Raw genomic sequence first — 20,081 nt, forward strand, 5'->3', positions numbered from 1 at the left:
TTGGTAAACCATGGCTGATAGACTTACTAACCCTATGAGTGTACTGTAGACAAACCAGTTTTAATAAATGCAGATTAGTTCTTATAACTTTTAGGCTCAAAAACAGTGCAACCAGAGTACAAGGGAAAGGTGAAATTTAAAGTGATTGAGAAGGTATTTGTTAGGATGTTATAAAATATATTCTTAGAACAGACGACTAGACTGATTTGCCAACAGGTCCACCACAATGTTTCAAACACATTAAGAAGATATGTTGTATTATGTAATCTTGGAGGGAGTGTTTAATTTTTGATTGTTAACTTGCAGATAGTTAAGATAAATTCAGCACTCCTAAAAATAATATACAGATATGATCAAGAACAAGAAAATAATTTGTATATAATTTGTATATAAATAGCTCACATTATTTGCATCTATTGTCTTCAGTATTTTAAATACCAGTGATACATACATTACATACAGCTAATCTAGGAAAATGAGTGGAAAATATGAGCTTTTCTATATATCATAAAGCAGGTTCTTAGATATTTTAGCTGCAGAAAATGAAAGCTTGGCAGGATGTTAACAATGTCCATAGCTCAGTAGTAATACCTGTTTGGTCTCAAGTTCAATCCTTGGCCAGTCATTAAAAGAATGAGGGGGATTGGGGAGAGGAGACCTCTGCCAGAGGTTCTACCAAATCATTATAACTGAACAATTGTAGATCAGATGGAGATGTTTTGCTTCCTATGTCTCTATCAGTTAAAAAAATGGTCTGAGAAATAATGTTTGTACTGATAGGAGGTAATAGTTTATTTTGCATATTTTTAGTTGAGATCAAGGGGGAAAGGTTTGTTTTATGCATATTCTGTCTACTTTTTCTTCTGTTCCAAACTAGAGGGGGGGAAATGCAAGCTCGGTCTTATCCCATATAAATTTAATCAAATGTCTCTCTTTAAATTGGTATGCAATTCTTTAAAATTCTATATAAAAGGTAAAAAAGTAAAGCAGGCTATAGAGTTCTATTTGAAAGCTGCATTTTTTGTGTAATTCACTGAATAGTATGCTAAAAAGTTAAAAAGGACAGTGTTTCTCAAAAAATAAAAGTTTTTAACTGCTTCAATGAGTTTCATAAAGGAAAGCTTGTTCCCACCAATTTGGGGATCAGTAGTAACACTCTACACCAGAACTACACTGATGTAATCAAGAATAATTTTAAAAAGCTTATGGATTTTGGAGAAATTATTCTATGAACAGTGAGACGAATTCTTTTCTTTCTTTTTTAAAAAGAACTACCTTGAGTTCTGTAATTAAGTATCCTGGGAGGATAGAATGCTCTGTTTACTCTTTTGTCTTTGCTTGAGTCCAATAACAAACTTGTGCCCATTAATACTTTTGTACAAAATCTGGTCCGTTTGTCATATTTAGAATCCAGAGGGACATTGCTGGAGATGATGGCATATATATTAGAGGAAGAGCATGACACCATCATCACTGTGATGGTGCTGTTCGTGTAAATATGGGGGCAAAGTAGTCATCTGGTCTGCTTGTAAGGTTTGGTTTGTGTATTAGGATCATGTTTCCATTTCTGGTTACTTGTGAGAATTGGTTTCATGTTGGATGTAAGTTGGCTTCATATCTGTATGTAAATATAGGCCTGCCACCCAATGCCTGAGAAAATGAACTGTCATTGTCTGGTATGGGTTGTAGCTTATTTATAATGCAATTGAGTGATTTGATCTGTGAGGTGTAGAAGTCAACCAGTGATATTCTGTTATTCTGTTTTTGTGGTTCTTTAATAGGCCTTCCCTAGCTCAATTGATCTGGCTCTATTGGTTTATCTGTTGGTCTTGCTGTAGGGGTAGTTCAGCTTCTGAATGCTTGATTTAAGTCCATCAAAGCATTTCTGTGAAGTGGGTCAGAACAAATGAGGCTGTAGCATTTAGCTTGCATATAAATGGTAGAATTGATTATGTTCAATATTCTAGGGGTAGAAGAGGTATGTGTTGGCAATCTGTAGATTACATATGTGACATGGTGTATATTACTTGATTAAATCCATGTATAAATCTACCAGGACAGCAAGGAAGTAGACTTGTTTTATAGAAAGTTTGGGGCTAAGATTGATGATAGTGTGGAAACTGAGGTATTGATGGAATTTGATGTAAGACTTTTTTATTTTGCAGATAATATCAATGAATTTCAAGGAAAAGAGGTTTCAGGGGATAATATAGGAGATATTATTCTATGTCAGTTATTAAAATGTTGGCATATTGTGTGACCATAGCCATGCTACTGATTTGTGAGTCAATGTTGCCAAAGATAAAATACTTATGTTGTAAAGACACATAATCTGGTATCAAACTGTGTAACATTGACAACAGTGATGTTCCCACTAAAAGACATACCACAAAAACAGAACAATCAGTTCTTACCTTCAGTTCAAAGGTCAAGCCCTGAAGTGCATTATCACTGTAAGCTAGAACCTATACTGAATAAATACTGTACTTTCTTAGGCATTGGGTGGCAGACTCATCCTTGCATCCGACTTGAAGCAGATTCTCACAAGTAATCAAAAACAATGGAAGATGATGTTAACATGGAAGTAGACCCTGCAACCAACCCAAATGAATGTGTTGCACCCACATTCACAGCAGCAGCACTATCACAGACACCAACAACTTCACACACAACATATTAGCACGCTTTTGCATGTATCTCCTCTAGTGTAATATATATCATCATCAGGTCCTTGGCGCTCTCTGAGCTTGGTTGTTTTCTGTAAGATATTTCATTACCAAGATAGGTAACATCTTCAGTGCTAGAAGGAAGTTGGGTTTACTCTTAAGTTACGGTAATAATAAACAACATCCTAATCAAGAAACCACCAGGACTACTCCCAACAACACTGACAGGGTAATTTATTTATTTTATTTTATTTTTTATTACATTTATATCCCGCCCTTCTCCGAAGACTCAGGGCGGCTTACAAGCTTAGCAGTAGCCTTCATTCTATATATATGCCTGCTTGTTAGGGCTTTCACACACACCCCAAGCGGCATTATTACAAAGTCAGCTTATTGCCCCCAACAATCTGGGTCCTCATTTTACCTACCTCGGAAGGGTGGAAGGCTGAGTCAACCTTGAGCCTGGTGGGATGCGAACCTGCACTAATTGCAGGCAGCTGGTGTTACTTAAGGAGGCATTAGCCCTCTGCTCCACCAAGGCTCACTAATACATAAGATTAGAGCAATCCCCTTCCCTTCAGCACTAATGATGTTACCTATTTTGGTAATGAAATGTCTGCAAGAAAATAACCAAGTTTAGAGAGCATCAAGGACCCCTGCATTTCAACCCTGAGTTACAAATAATCTTTTCTATAAATACCAGAATCTGTCATCAACTCCCCAGTTGATTCTATGTGGGACAAACGGGTCTCACTGTGTACAAATCTGAACAAATGCAATGTTTTTAATACATTGTTATTAAGACTTATACCTTTTAACAAAGGTATTAGTCTGAAAAGATGCTATCAGAGTGCTTCTGATTTGGGGATATCATACTGTAGACTTATACAGTCCCCTCCTATTATTTGCACTCTAGTAATTCACCTTTGGAGAAGGATAATTATAGTTGCTATTTAGGCTTGCTTAGCTATGGTTTTGATGCACTAATACTTTTGGTATCACTAAATTTTATAAGAGGTTTTGAATAAACTGCTAAGAAAAATAAGCTTGTGTTCCTATGGACAATTTTTTAGGACTGAATTTTCTGATAACATGGGAATGCAAGTATTTTTCTGATACGGTGGCTAAGTTTTATACTTGCTTCCTTTGGCTTAATGTGATGTTATGAACTTACTGAATGTGTACAAAATATCTTCCTGTTGACTAATTAATCAGTGACTATTTCTTACACATAAATGACTCACGAACATTTGCATTGGGTGTGAACAAGTACTGGCACATTTTGGTTGGAGGTAGAAGCTTCATGAATAGTAATATAGATTGGGATATTGTGTATATTCAGAAAAATACTACGCCATTTGCATTACTTCAAAAATTTTATAATCTAGCAGATATGGAAAAGTCCATGGATTAAATGAAAACACCTGGCTTAAATGAAATAACTATTAAACAGTGGCTTATATAAAGTAAATCTACGTTTAGTCTCAAGGCACCATAGTTTGTAATAATAACAGATAATTTTGAAATGTGAGGGTGTTTGGGTTTTTCTTTTTTTTAAATTGGAGACCTAACACTATTGGTTTAACAGTCCTGAATGTAACCTGAAACTATTGCAGCACCTGGTACTGCTTAATTTGAACCTTGATCATCCCCTCCCACATTCCATTTCAAGGCCCAGTATTTTCAACCTTCAGTCAAGCCTTTTGCCTCAGGCTTCTTTCTCTGTTTTTGTAACATCTTGGAAGATGAAGAAATATCAGGGCACTTCAAAACCCTTTGTATTTTCATTACTTTTACACTGCCCTTATAAGACTTAATAAGGATGCTGAAACTTTTAAAATAGAATGATAGAAGTGGAACTATATTTGTCAGAGCAAATGAGTGGACAAAAATACATTGACCACCACTGGGTTGTTTTTGTTTTTTTTTGTCAGCTAGACTTTGCTCTTGGAAACAAAATAATAGGCTGAAGGAAGGCACAAAGCAGCAGAAAAGGTGAGTTGGCTTTTCCAGTGCAATGCAAACAGCCTCAATGAGTGAAATTCTTCATAGTTATGACTTGTTACTACTGTACCTCTGAAGTGTACCTGAGAACAGTGTCCTTAAGAATTACAAGGGGTGGTTTTTTTTTTGTTTTTGGTAAGAGTGTTGACTGGAAAATTCTCCACCTAACTAAAAGAACGCATAAATTCTATTTTTAAACTTATTTGTTTAATGGCTTATTAGATAAATACGGCCTGTTTACCTAAATAAGTACAGTAGCTGTTTTTTAAATGGAAGTTATCTCAGATATTGCAATAGTTCCCCCCCCCCGTTTAACCTTCCCTGAAGCTAAAACTCAAATACTTTGGCCACCTAATGAGAAGGAAGGACTCACTGGAGAAGAGCCTAATGCTGGGAAAGATTGAGGGCAAGAGAAGAAGGGGACGACAGAGAATGAGGTGGCTGGATGGAGTCACTGAAGCGGTAGGTGTGAGCTTAAATGGACTCCAGAAGATGGTAGAGGACAGGAAGGCCTGGAGGAATGTTGTCCATAGGGTCGCGATGGGTCGGACACGACTTCGCAACTAACAACAACAAACCTTCCCTCTTTGTGAGGGAAGTCATTTTAAATCCAGAGGATATCTTCCTGTCTAATAAATGAGCCTCCTTCCCAAGCTAAGTATCTGACCGAGGGCTAGTGTAATTCACTTGAGAGGGGGACGGGTTCCGCGGTTGGAGATACTCGAAACCGACGCCGGTGCGGAAGCTCTTTTGCTTCCTAGAAGCAGGGCCGGCGGGCTTGGGTTACTCATTGGCAGCTCCGCCGCGCTTTCCACGTGCGCAGGGGGCGCTGCTGCGGTACATCGATGGCGTCCCAAGGTCTCGGCCCACAGATTTTTATTTCTTCCCAAATTGGGTGGATAGCGATTCCCTCGCCCCGTTTCCAGGATGGCCAGCTCAGTCACCACGGCTGCTGGCTGGGCAGGGCCTCGGTTATATCCCCAGAGCGGCAGCGGGCTAATTGGATCAGAAAGTCCCGCCCGCCCCGTTGCGGACAGGGGTGGTGGCGGTGGAGGAAACTCCGCATTTTCCCTGGCTTGCTAAAAGCCAGGCCTCTTTTGCCCGGAGCGGACCAGCTCCCGCAACGTCCTCCTGGAAGCCTCTGGGGGAGGGGGGGTGTCTGCCCAAGTCCGCCCATCGGCCGGGAGGCGGGCCGGGCCCTCTTCGCTGGACGTCCAGCAGCTTGAAATAGGGGGAGGGGCTAGCTCGGACCGAAGAGACCGCTCGCCGGAGCCAGCCGAGAGGGAGGCGGATTGATCCGGCCCGAAGGACTTGGCGGAAAGCTGCCTTTCCCCAGCCGCCTGTTGCAACCGGAGGAGCCCCCGAGACTTTTCCGCTCCGCGGGAGTCCTCAGAGCAGCCGTCGGAAGAGGTGAGTCTCCTTAGTAACCCTGCTGCCCCGGGGCTCCGGCGGGGCTCGAGTCAGTGGCGGCGCCCTTCGCGTGTGGAGCAGAATCCTCCACGCCGAAGACGGGCTGGCGAGCGGAGGGGCTCCTGCGCACACGCGCGCGCACACACACACACACACACACACACACAGTCTGTCTGTCTCTCTCTCTCTCACACACACACACACACACACTCTGTCTGTCTGTCTCTCTCTCTCTCTCACACACACACACACTGTCTCTCTCTCACACACACACACACACACACTCTGTCTGTCTGTCTCTCTCTCTCACACACACACACACACACACTGTCTGTCTCTCTCTCTCTCTCTCTCTCTCTCTCACACACACACACACACACACACACACACACACTCACTCACTTCTCTTTCACGGGAAAATGCCTCTTGGACCTGCCTTCCCCCACTCCCGAGGAGGTACGCCCGTTCTCCCCTCCGCTCTTTTGCCGTCGCGCTCGGCTGTTCGGGAAAGGGGTGCTGGAAGTGGGAAGACAAGAGGGCGATTGTCCTCGCTCAGCTGCTCGCGCCGGGGAAAGGAAGGGCGGCCGGAGCCCAGAGGGGGCGGAGAGGAGCCGCGATCGGCTCGGGGATGGGATGGGGGGGGGCTGTTCGTTCTCCTCCGCAGCCGCCGGTTTTGGATCTCCCTCCCACGTTGCATCGCTGCGGGCAGGGAGGGGAGAGAACAGCTGTCCCGGTTGAAACTGCCACACCTACCGCGGAGTTTCTGCCGAAGAAGGCGTCGTTTGGACGTACTGGATTCGTTCCCCCCCCCCCCCCGATTCCCGCTATCGGGAGGGTTTTGTTTCGTTGCCGAATTGGGAGCTTTCGTTCCAAAACCTAGGCGGGAGCGAATCGTTGAAAACTCGGGTCCTTTAAAACGTTTGGTGCGCCCCTGAGGTCCTCGGCAGGGTCTTCGGAGCGGGGATCCGTGGCTGGGAAGCAGCCTGAGGGGGGCCCTGAGTGGGAAAGAGGAAGACGGGGGTGGGTGGGTGGGTGGGTGGGAGAGAGAGAGAGAGAGGTCTCCATTGTGAAGGCGTGAGTAGCGGGAGCTCCTTCTGCTGAAACCCGAAGCTCCGGGTCCCGCAGGGAGTTGGCAGAAGTCTTGTTAAGTAAAAGGGGCAGAATTCGCTGTGGGAAACCTTCGCCTTGCCCCCAGTCTGTACTTTTACAGGATCCAGACAACAGTGTTGGCTGTTTGTAACACTTATTTTCCCATTTTCATAAAAACGAGGGTTAAGCAACAGTATAGCTCAGGGGTCTTCAAACTTGGCCCTTTTATGACTTGTGGACTTCAACTCCCAGAATTCCTCAGCCAGCTTTGCTGGCTGAGGAATTCTGGGAGTTGAAGTCCACAAGTCATAAAAGGGCCAAGTTTGAAGACCCCTGGTATAGCTGCACAGTATAGGGGCTAGAAGCAGCACCTTAGAAGCATTCCATCTGGAAGCACCTGTAGCTTCAAGTCTAGCAATCCTCTTCTTCCTGCTGTTGTACTTTCAAATACTGCCTCCTGCCTTTAATAATACCTTGATATTTGACAGAAATCATCCAAAGACAACTTAGAACATTTGTCATTTGCTTACTCACCATAGGCTCAAAGTGAGAGAATTAAATAAGATTGCACCTGCTTAAATGGGATATGCCCAAATCAGCCTAGGAACGTAGTAGTGTATCATATAACATGAAGGGCTTTGTAGGGGCAGTGGAATTCTGATCTTGATTTTGCTGTGAGTTCCCACTTTTCTAGAGATGAGTGATATCAACAGGAGTCACTCCTATAAATAAAAAATGGGTAATGTGGGCAAGATGTTTGGGGGAAAAAACAAAGATAAAAGTTGAAACTCGTACAGTAATTATATTGCTGTATTGCAGAATTATACTTCTGATTATACTGCTGCAGACTTCCACTGATACGTTGTGTTGGAAATAAAGTTTTTTTTTTGTTGGGAAATAGATCCCTCAAAATCCTGGACAAGCAGAATCCAGACGTATTCTTAGCTCTTATGGCTTTGTTATTGGGCTTCAAAAATTCTGGGCTTGTCTGATCAGAAGAAAAGGACCCAGATTGTTGGGGGCAATTAAGCTGACTTTGTAATAATGCCGCTTGGGGGGGGGGGCGAAAGCCCTAATAAGCAGGCATATACATAGAATGAAGGCTATTGCTAAGCTTGTAAGCCGCCCTGAGTCTTCGGAGAAGGGCGGGATATAAATGGAATTAAAATAAAAATAAAAATATGTTGCACTCATATTCTTACATATGCTGTCAGCGCTTCGTCCTTTCTTGACTTGGAAGAGGTCAGAAACTCTTCAAGACAAATGTCAGAGGAATTTTGCAAGTGTACAAACTGAACCAGTCTAACAGCTTTCTCTGCCAACCAAAGTTTCTTTACTTATTCTATTTCTTTGAAGAGTTAGTCAGTTAAGAGAGAAAGGCTGGAGTGCTTCAAATATCTTTTTCTGATATTTGCATGGCTTCAAAAGATGATGTAAGACCCAAGCAGCTATGAGACTACTTATATTGAAATATCTGTTTTTAGTAATACTTAGTAATATAAACCTGCTTGAGGATTTCTTATCTTGTGAATAGAGTTAAAATCTTATTTTAAAAATGATGTCATTTAAGTAGATTTTTCTCTGAACACTATGCATTACATCTCTTACATAGAGAATAAAAAAGACAATGACTGAGTTGCGCCTATAATGTAGAGAATAAAGTTACACTGACTCACCTAACTCTAGGCATGAGCTGAACTGAAGCGGAGCAGAAATGGAATTCTTTATGGTATGTTGCACAATAAAATACCTGAAGTTTTATTGAAGGCTTGTTTGTTCCAGACCTTGTTCCATATCTTTTGACAGCTATGACGACCAAAGAAACAAAATGGTTACTTTGCCTCCTAGCTAGAAGTTGTGAGAGGTTGAAATATATGAGACATTCTACAGATTTTTGTGTGCTTGTCATGGGAGCCAGGATTAGGCAGTAATTTCAGTTAAGTACTTTATTTTTCCTCCTTTTACTTGGATTCCTGAATACAGAATATCATACCTTCTCTGGGATCACAAGCATGGGTGTGTGCTATCTTTTCTAGAACAACGGAAACCAGCTTCTCGTGGGCATTTAACCTCACAATTTCCCAAGGGTGGAAGGTGAGCATTTTCAAGATGACTGAGATGCTATTTGTATACCCAGAGGAAAGTTATTTTGTGTGCTTTTAAGTAAAATAGATTTGCCAATATAGCTAGTGGGAACAACGTTTCTAGGCTGGAGCCAGGATGTAAAGAATCACTATCCTCCAACTCTCTCTAAATTTAGGGACAAATGTCCTAGGCTTCGTGTTCCTTCAGTACCTGAAGGATGAGAACTTATTGCATAATAGAAACAAGCCTGTGTTAAGGTAGAGAGGCATATTAAAAGACAATCGCTCTTGGAGTCCTTGGTGCTCTCTGAGTGTGATTGTTTGGTTGCAGACATTTCATTGTCTGACTAGGTAACATCCATGCAAGCAAGTATGGGATTTACTCCTTGTTTATATACAGTAGCATGCCCTGTCTGTTTGAAACCCATCGTATGCATTGTATACAGCAGGGGTGTCAAACTCAATTTTGTTGAGGGCCGCATCAACATTGTGGTTGCCCTCGGGGGGTGGGTGGCCAGGGTGGGCGTGGCCTACTGGGTAGGCGTGGCCAGCTCTACATCATTTGTGTCAAGGGGGCCTATGGGGGCCTGGGCAGCAGGAGTGGGACAAATCTGAGGGTCTCTGGCAGAAGGAGATGGGACCAGGGAAGTGCCAAGGCATGGTCCACCGGAGGAGCCTTATTGTTCCTCTCAGGCCATGGGGGCGGGGGCTTGATGGTGGCGCGGAGGTCAAATGCCTAGCCCAGCCTTCAAGCACCCACGGCATAAGCCCAGCCCCACTTCCCCAAGGGGGTGCCCGGCTGCATTTACCTCATCCTCAAGGCTGCTGCTGCTGTGCTTGCTCTCCTTAGCCAGGTTGCTCATGATGGGTACGAGGGCAAAATCAAGAGGGAGGCCCATTCCCTCTCCAGGTGAGGAGACCTGGCTTTGTATCCAAAGCTTCCTTAGCAATACGGAGACCCCCCAGGATAGGCCAGGAGGAGGGGGCAAGGGGATGGTGAAAGGGCAGCAGGGCAGGACTAAGGTAGGACTTCCCTCAGACCTTCCCTCTCCTTCCTTCCTTCCAAAGAACAGAGTGGTGGGGAAATATTTGAGATGGAGGAGGGAGAAAAACAGGCAAGAAACACAACTGGGGAAGTGTCATCCTTCGTGAGGAATGAAGAAATGCACCATTGCCTGGAAGTGGCCAGCATATGGCCGTCACCTACTTCACATATCCGGCTTGGTGGGCTCTTGGGGAGGGGATGCCATGAACAGCATGAGAGTCGTTACCTGCGCAATGCTGCCCAGCCCCTAGCCTGCCCGGTTTTGGCAGGTAGCAGGGTGCTCTACTCACAGTGCCGAGAGGCTGAGCCGGGTGGCATGAATCTGAAGAGAAGCACAATGCTGCCCAATCCCTAGCCTGCCTGAAGTAGGCAGGGCCATGTGCTGGCCACTTCCAGACAATGGTGCATTTCTTCATTCCTCACAAAGGGTGATACCTCCCCGGCATGCGCCGAGGGGGCAGTGCCGACACGGCACGGGACGGTCCCTCGCTGTTTCCAGATGGCCTTGTGGAGCTAAGACTGAATGTATTTCAGCATAGATGACCACCATGAAATTGTACATTGGCTCCTGGCCAGCCTGGGCCGGGGCCAAGACAGTGGGGGCCGTTCCCTTACTGTTTCCAGGATGGCTTCGTGGGCCACATGAAACCACTTCGCAGGCCGCATCCAGCCCCCGGGCCTTGTGTTTGACATGTCTAGACAGGGGTGTCAAACTCAATTTCACTGAGGGCCGCATCAGCATTGCCGTTGCCCTCAGGGGGCCGGGTGGGTGTGGCCTACTGGGTGGGTGTGGCCTACTGGGTGGGTGTGGCTAAAGTGCGTATGGCCTGCTGGGTGGGCGTGGCCAGCTCTACCTCGTTCGCATGAAGGGTGCCTATGGGGGCCTGGGCAGGAGTGGGACAGATCTGAGGGTCTCTGGCAGGAGGAGGGTCTCTGGGCCAGGGCCAAGGCAGTGGGGGCCGTTCCCTCACTGTTTCCAGGATGGCTTCACGGGCCGCATGAAACCACTTCGCGGGCCGGATCCGGCCCCCGGGCCTTGTGTTTGACATGTCTGACTTAAAAGCTGAATGCACTTAACAACCATATTTCACTTAACAACTGCAGTGATTTACTTGACTGTAGCAAAAAGTCATAAAATGGGGTGCAACTCACTTAACTGCCGTAGCAATGGAAATTTTGGGCTCAGTTGTCATAAGTTGAGGATCACCTGTATATTATATAGGTTCCATAAATCATGAATATATACAGGAGGACTATAATTGAATAAAGGCAAACTATTAAATTTGATTTAACTATTTTCTAGTTTTTTAATTAACAGATTTGGGTGAGGCATGTCTGTAGTTTCTTCGGAACTTAATAGAGAGATTATATTCTGCCACAACCAAAAATTACTCCCTGTGACCAATGAATAATCCAGTGCTACTTAATTCTAGAGCATAAAGATGGTTGGCGCCAAAAGCTCACGAAGTTACATATCACAACCCTTGTTGTATTGTTATTATCACAACAATTGTTGTATTATTATTATTAAACTCTTAACATATCTATGGGTGAATTTAGTACATTTCTCAGCAAATTATTCCATAGAGAATATTATTGAGACTTTATATCACAGATTATCAATATGTGAGACTTCATTATTTACGGTAAGCGTTATTTATAAAGATGCTCTTTTTTCTGAGGGTAAAAAGAAACTGAGCATTGTAGATTGAGCTAAGGAATCTGTACATAAAATCTTGCAAGCCACAGTATTCTTATTTCAGGGAAGTTTTCTTATAAACTAACTGCCCTTCCTTAAAACATTCATTTTATGAATGTTTTGAGGAATCTGTTACATTTCAATAAAGTTTTTATTATTTGAACTATGTATAGAAAGATTCACCATTCTCAGCTATGCCAAAAAGCCCTTCCAGTAGTTGTTGATAATTGTGTTACAGAATCTACACAACAGGGTTTGTATTAACCTATCAAATCAATTTCCAATGTCAACCCATAAACAGATACATTTTTGAGAATATAAAGGTTGTCCTTTTTTGTTTTAACCTTTACACTAGACATGTCAAACTCGTGACATCATGTGATGTCGTGTAACGTATCGGGACTGTTTTGCCATTGCCGGCAATGGGGTGGGCGTGGCTTCCACGTGACATGTACGGCCCATGGGCCAACAGTTTGACACCCCTGGTTTACATTAATGTTTCATGGGTTTTTATTATTTTGGGTAGGAAGAAGAGAGGTGTGAATGTTGGTTTTGTCATTTGGACTAACACTTGAACCATAATCTACAGAAGCTATAGCTGAATTTTCCTACACAGTTGTTTACTGAATAGCCATTATTGAGCTGTCATGTCTATAGATGCATTTGAGCATAATCTAGGTCACTTGACATGAAAATCACATGCCTCAGCATGGGATGTTTAAGTGCACAGCACTGTATTAAGGGTAATTTTCTGGATATTTGCATTGTAGTAATGGGTATTATGTGTGGCATAGTTAGATGTTTAAATGCATGGCACTACATTAACAGTAATTTTATTGATATTTACGGTACATTGTTGTATTAGGTATTTATGGCATAATCATGGTAGGTTGCAATGAGTTTCTTTCACAAGTTAGCTATCCTTTGTATTCTTTACAACAAGTTGAGACAACATTTCTGCTATGCAGGAATTAAAATTTTGTAACCTTGACTAAGATTCTCAAGTCACGTGATTTAAGAATACAGTAAAGCTTTGATTTAATAAACTAATAGAGGGCAGAACTGTCAAACATTCAAATTCATTTAAATGTCGGTTGAATTGGATTGTAATACAAGAGAAAAATCTGAAATGGAATTTAATGCATTCATCAAAGGGTGTTACCACTGCATAAAATGATGAATAGTTTGTATATTGTATCTAAAGACTGCTAAAAGTAAGGTCAGTTTATTGAAAGTTAACTGCAGTTAGAAATATATACATCTACCTGTATATAAGTGTCCTCTCATGGACTACACCTAAAAGATTTTATTTGTAAGCAGAGTTGTGCCCTATGTTGACATAATCTCTTATTTTTCCAGTCACTTGATATGTGTCATATTAAGTACTATCTCAGTAATGATTACAACAAATGTCTTAGATTACAAGTATCCTTGTGTTAAAGCAGAATGGAAGAAACGAAGGCAAGAGACTCTTACTAAGATAAAGCAGTAAATTCATGGGTAGATTGATAATTGAAGTAAAACTATACACTGTGTATTTATTAGTCCTGATATGTTAATTTTTTCATCCCTATAAAAGAGATCCAATTACATGCATTGATTACTGTTGTATTAGTTTAGGCTAGCTATCCTTGAAACATCCTCACTAAACTTGAAGTATAATTCTGTCCAACTCAGAGTATCATTTTCTGTTTATTAAATTCCTACATTAGCTATTATACAGTCTCAAAATGTGGAGTACAAAAGTGATATTTCATTTGTAGTATGCTTGTTACAAATTAATGAAATACAAGTTGCTTCAAGATATAACTTCATTCTCCAAATTGGAAAAAAAGAATCTTGGTTGTAATTACTCTTGGTGCCCACTACATACATACGTTTGTGTGTGTGTATGTATGTATGTACAGGTAGTCCTTGATTCACAATCACAGTTGGGACCAGAATTTCCATTGCTAAGCAAGGTGGTTGTTAAGTGAGTCACATCTGATTTTATCACCTTTCTTGCCACCGTTTTTGAGCAGATTACTGAAGTTAAGTGAATCATGTGATTATGAAGTGAATCCAGCTTCCCCCATTGACTTTGTTCTTGGAAGTTGGCAATTACATGACCCTGGGACACAAACTGTCGTAAATATATGACAGTTGCCAGCAGCCCAAATTTTGATCACGAGACCATGGGGAGGCATGACCATTGTAGGTGCAAGGACCAATCATAAGTCACTTTTTTCAGTGTGGTTGCTACATGAATGTCAGACCATGAGGAAAAAAGTGACAAGTGGGGATAAAAAAAATAGCATTTAAATTAAATACGGTGTAATTACTCCTCTCACGTAAGGCATAAATGATCAGACTCAAATTATCCTACTTTGGAGACCTCATGCGAAGAAGGCCTAGCTCCTTCGAAAAGGCCGTAATGCTAGGAAAGGTGGAAGCAAAAAGAGAAAGAGGATGACCAGCAGCAAGGTGAATTGGACTCATTACAGTTGCAATGGGTGCACCGTTGGAAGACCTGAATGATCAGATTAGGCAGAGGTCATCATGGAGAAAAATCTTATCAGTGTGGTCACTGAGAATTAGTACCAGTTTGATGACACGTAATCATTCCTCATGTATTCAATAATTGTCCTGCCTGTCGATTACAATTCAGGGAGAAATTTTGTAGGGCCTCAGGGAAGGCTGCGCCCAATAATTTGGGAGTAATGTCTACTCCTGAGACGTTAGGTTGTGTGCTTGTAATTAAAAACGGTTATTATGTTGTATATTGCACATGGTTTTTAAAGCACAATGTTAATGATTCTTGTCAAAACTGTGAAAGTGGAAACAGTTAAATATCACATTTTTAAAAATTAACTTCATTCAAATGATTAAGAATAACTTTTATAATAAATATTTTTATATAATTCAAATGTTCTTCCCACTAAGATAGCAAATTATAATAATAATAAGTTGGAAGGGACCTTGGAGGTCATCTAGTCCAACCCCCTGCTCAGGCAGGAAGCCCTATACCATTTCAGACAAGTGGCTGGCCAGTCTCTTCTTAAAAACTTCCAGTGCTGGAGCATTCACCACTTCTGGAGGCAGGTTGTTCCACTGGTTAATTGTTCTAACTGTCAGGAAGTTTCTCCTTACAGGGAGTGCAGAATTATTAGGCAAGTTGTATTTTTGAGGATTAATTTTATTATTGAACAACAACCATGTTCTCAATGAACCCAAAAAACTCATTAATATCAAAGCTGAATATTTTTGGAAGTAGTTTTTAGTTTGTTTTTAGTTATAGCTATTTTAGGGGGATATCTGTGTGTGCAGGTGACTATTACTGTGCATAAATATTAGGCAACTTAACAAAAAACAAATATATACCCATTTCAATTATTTATTTTTACCAGTGAAACCAATATAACATCTCAACATTCACAAATATACATTTCTGACATTCAAAAACATAACAAAAACAAATCAGTGACCAATATAGCCACCTTTCTTTGCAAGGACACTCAAAAGCCTGCCATCCATGGATTCTGTCAGTGTTTTGATCTGTTCACCATCAACATGGCGTGCAGCAGCAACCACAGCCTCCCAGACACTGTTCAGAGAGATGTACTGTTTTCCCTCCTTGTAAATCTCATATTTGATGATGGACCACAGGTTCTCAATGGGGTTCAGATCAGGTGAACAAGGAGGCCATGTCATTAGATTTCCTTCTTTTATACCCTTTCTTGCCAGCCACACTGTGGAGTACTTGGACGCGTGTGATGGAGCATTGTCCTGCATGAAAATCATGTTTTTCTTGAAGGATGCAGACTTCTTCCTGTACCACTGCTTGAAGAAGGTGTCTTCCAGAAACTGGCAGTAGGACTGGGAGTTGAGCTTGACTCCATCCTCAACCCGAAAAGGCCCCACAAGCTCATCTTTGATGATACCAGCCCAAACCAGTACTCCACCTCCACCTTGCTGGCGTCTGAGTCGGACTGGAGCTCTCTGCCCTTTACCAATCCAGCCACGGGCCCATCCATCTGGCCCATCAAGACTCACTCTCATTTCATCAGTCCATAAAACCTTAGAAAAATCAGTCTTGAGATATTTCTTGGCCCAGTCTTGACGTTTCAGCTTGTGTGTCTTGTTCAGTGGTGGTCGTCTTTCAGCCTTTCTTACCTTGGCCATGTCTCTGAGTATTGCACACCTTGTGCTTTTGGGCACTCCAGTGATGTTGCAGCTCTGAAATATGGCCAAACTGGTGGCAAGTGGCATCTTGGCAGCTGCACGCTTGACTTTTCTCAGTTCATGGGCAGTTATTTTGCGCCTTGGTTTCTCCACACGCTTCTTGCAACCCTGTTGACTATTTTGAATGAAACGCTTGATTGTTCGATGATCACGCTTCAGAAGCTTTGCAATTTTAAGAGTGCTGCATCCCTCTGCAAGATATCTCACTATTTTTTGACTTTTCTGAGCCTGTCAAGTCCTTCTTTTGACCCATTTTGCCAAAGGAAAGGAAGTTGCCTAATAATTATGCACACCTGATACAGGGTGTTGACGTCATTAGACCACACCCCTTCTCATTACAGAGATGCACATCACCTAATATGCTTAATTGGTAGTAGGCTTTCGAGCCTATACAGCTTGGAGTAAGACAACATGCATAAAGAGGATGATGTGGTCAAAATACTCATTTGCCTAATAATTCTGCACTCCCTGTAGTTCTAGGTTGCTTCTCTCCTTGATTAGTTTCCATCCGTTGCTTCTTGTCCTGCCTTCGGGCGCTTTGGAGAATAGCTTGACTCCCTCTTCTTTGTGGCAGCCCGTGAGATATTGGAACACTGCTATCATGTCACCCCTCACCCTTCTCTTCATTAAACTATTGGTGTCTTTCATTGATATATTAGCTTAATTTATGCAAACCTTAAATTTTCACATCTTGTCTGTATTTCAAAAATGTAAACTTACGGTACTCTAATAATTTTAATTTTGATTTGATTTTTTTATCCCTAATCTATAATTTTAAGATTTGAATTGATTGTCTTACATTGAGAAGGATATATAGAATTATATCTAGTGGATTATTTCAAAACACTCATTACTTTTAATATTAATGAATAGCATGAAAATTAATAACCCAGTTTCAGGTGTTTTGAATGCTTATCGTTATATAGTTATAGATGTTTACAGGGTTCATATAACAATGTTTTTAAAGTATGTTCCCGGAAACACTGGTCTCAGTGTTCAAAAGGTCCTGTGAATGTTATGACAATTCAAATTATTTTCTTTATCAAATCTTCACACATTGAAATGTCTGCACATGCAAGTCATACATTTCTAATCAATTGCCATTATTGCAAATAACATAAAATTGTGTTTTTTGAATATAAAGATTCTTTTCTTTAAAAATAAAGTATTATTAAAATGTTTTTGATTTCTCTATCTTTTTTACAGCAGAGACACATACATATTCCTATTTTCTTTTTTTACAAAAAGCTGCTCCATGGTCTTGACAAGTTTATCACTGTAATAATTTCCCAACCATAGAAGTTTGTTTTTAGTATTTGAACCAAAGGCTACTGCTTTTGAATTGGAAGCGTATCACAAACAGGCACAATAACTTTTGTGAACTTTTGTGAATTTTATGCAGAACTGACTTGGGAGGCCGGTGTGTGGTATAGTTGGTTCACATGGTGTAGTAAGATGGAGGGTTTGTTGTCACAGTGTGTTGGGGGGTGGGAGCACAAAGGGAGGCTCAGCTAATCTCAGTGTACACATAGTTGTACTTTGACAATAAAGGTTCATAAACAATGATCCAAATCTAGAAACTACTTTTGCTAATCACCTTGACAGAAATTTATAGAGACAGTAGCTGAAATAAAAACCATTGGTTTAAAATTAAATTGTTCAGAACCTAGATAAATACATCTTTCCAATTTTTCCATGTAAAAGATGCTGCACGGCTGCTGAATGGCTTTGTAAGGTTATGGTTTAAGGACAGGTCACTGCATTAAAACCCACACTTCAACTGCAAGTTTTTGGCTTCTGCAGCTGGAAACTTTCTTTCTCTTGAGCTGCGTGCTTTTGAAAGGATCCCCATTGCTTTTTTCAGTACTCATTCGATGTATCTAACTGTACAGAACACAACAGTGATGTATTTAAGGAAAAACTACATTTTCCAGGTACATTTGTATGACAAGAGAGCCAGTGTATTGTGGTTGAGAGCACCAGCCTAGGAACCAAGAAACCATGTGCTCCCTCTGACCATCCCAGAAGCCCCCTGGGTGGCCTTGGGCCATTCACTCTCTGTTGGCCCCCAAACAACATCAAGCTTGTAACAAGCTGGCTGAAGAATGAGTCTTTTATCACATCATGCATTGGTGGCATCACCGTAAGAAGCACGTTTCAAAAAAAAGGACCCTGCAACCAAGTGGAACAAATGCTAAAAAGAAGAACGTTGCGTTGCCAGGGACTATGGTGGAGCTGATTTTCTGTGCAAAGATGCTGCTTCTGTTAAAAATAGAGTCTAATGAATCGACGTATTAGGAAAAGGCTTTGTTTTTATGTAACATGGGCTATATTTTATGTAATATGCTTGTTTCGTATTACGAAGAAAGAATCATTATTTTGAAAATGGTGGTCAGCTGTGGAACAGCTTTAGGAATTGCAGCCCGGCCTTAGAAAGGGTAACATGGTTTCTTTTTTCTTAAGCATTAGGGATCTTTCAAGACTTTTTCAGTATATGGGAATATATAATTTTGTTACAAGTAACTGTTTCTGTTACTTGCTGTTGGAAAAGAGGTTTTCCTATAGTCAGGTTAAAAACGTAAGAGAGGAAAGGACATAGCCTACCTTTCTGGACAGATGCCTTTTAGAAATGGTATTCAGGCAAATGAACTTTCATATAGAACCTACAGCAGTAAAGTCTAGGGCAGGGATCCCCAACCTCCAGTCCGTGGACCAGTACTGGGCCGCGGCATGCCAGCAACCGGTCTGCACAAACAAGCAAAGCCCCATCCGTGGGATGCAGGCAGCACACAAAACCAGGTCCCCTCCGGTCCGCGGAAAAACCTCTCTTCACAGAAACAGTCCCTGGTGGCCAAAAGGTTGGGGACCCTCTGATCTAGGAAGTATATTTTGCCATTCTTATTTTTGATTGCATGATCTTGATCAGAGGAATAATACAAGGGTACTTTTCTATGGTGACATCTAAGCTGATCAGTAAGGAAGCAAAAGATCAAATCAAAGGAAGAAACTATGGCTCGACACTTTTGCAAGGAATAATTTAAAGGGAAATGGAATGCAAGATAAACTCAAACAGGAATGTATGTTGCAGAATTGGAAGTTTTAGACCTTAAAGCCTAATGTTCAGTCAGTGGCTGCATTCACAGAATGTAAAGGTAAAGGTAAAGGTTCCCCCGCACATGCATGCTAGTCGTTTCCGACTCTAGGGGCCGGTGCTCATCTCCGTTTCAAAGCCGAAGAGCCAGCGCTTGTCCGAGGACGTCTCCGTGGTCATGTGGCCGGCATGACTGGACGCCAAAGGCACACGGAACGCTGTTACCTTCCCACCGGAGTGGTCCCTATTTTTCTACTTGCATTTTTTACGTGCTTTTGAACTGCTAGGTTGGCAGAAGCTGGGACGAGTAACAGGCGCTCACTCTGTTACGCGGCACTCGGATTCAACCCACCAAACTGCCGACCTTCTGATCGACAAGCTCAGCGTCCTAACCCACTGAACCACTGCGTCCCTACTCACAGAATGTATTCAGATATAATTTGCTTAAGCAAACTAGCCACAGTTGGCTGAGTACTTATATAAGAACCAAGATTAAACAATGATTGCAAACCACCCTGACTCATACAACATACACTATAAATCTTCTAATGACTTAGAACAGGGGTGTGTCAAACTGCCAGCCCATGGGTTGGATGCGTCACGCAGAAGCTGCACCCACCCCAGCTCCGGCAAGGGGGAAAAAAAGTCATGGTACATCACGTCACGTCACATGACAAGGCGAGTTTGACAAACCTGACTTAGAATGTTATGTGAACCCAGACAAGAGTGAAGGACATTGCCATATAAAGCAGCAGCTATATGTTACATTGTC

At 41.9% G+C, this 20,081-nt stretch overlaps 1 protein-coding gene across 4 annotated transcripts in view; it reads left to right on the forward strand.

Moving 5' to 3' along the window:
* Window positions 1-5,603: 5,603 nt before the first annotated feature.
* PACSIN3 (protein kinase C and casein kinase substrate in neurons 3) overlaps window positions 5,604-20,081 on the forward strand; it is a 39,510-nt gene continuing 25,032 nt past the window's right edge. Inside the window, exon 1 of one of the 4 annotated variants that reach the window (XM_083367727.1) lies at window positions 5,604-6,080. The gene's annotated coding sequence lies outside the window, so the exon portion shown is untranslated. The remainder of the gene's footprint in view (window positions 6,081-20,081) is intronic. The other 3 variants (XM_083367729.1, XM_083367728.1, XM_083367725.1) reach the window with 3 other exon arrangements.

This window comes from Vipera ursinii (assembly GCF_947247035.1).
Source record: "Vipera ursinii genome assembly, chromosome: 1".
In the NCBI taxonomy this organism is placed as follows: domain Eukaryota; kingdom Metazoa; phylum Chordata; class Lepidosauria; order Squamata; family Viperidae; genus Vipera; species Vipera ursinii.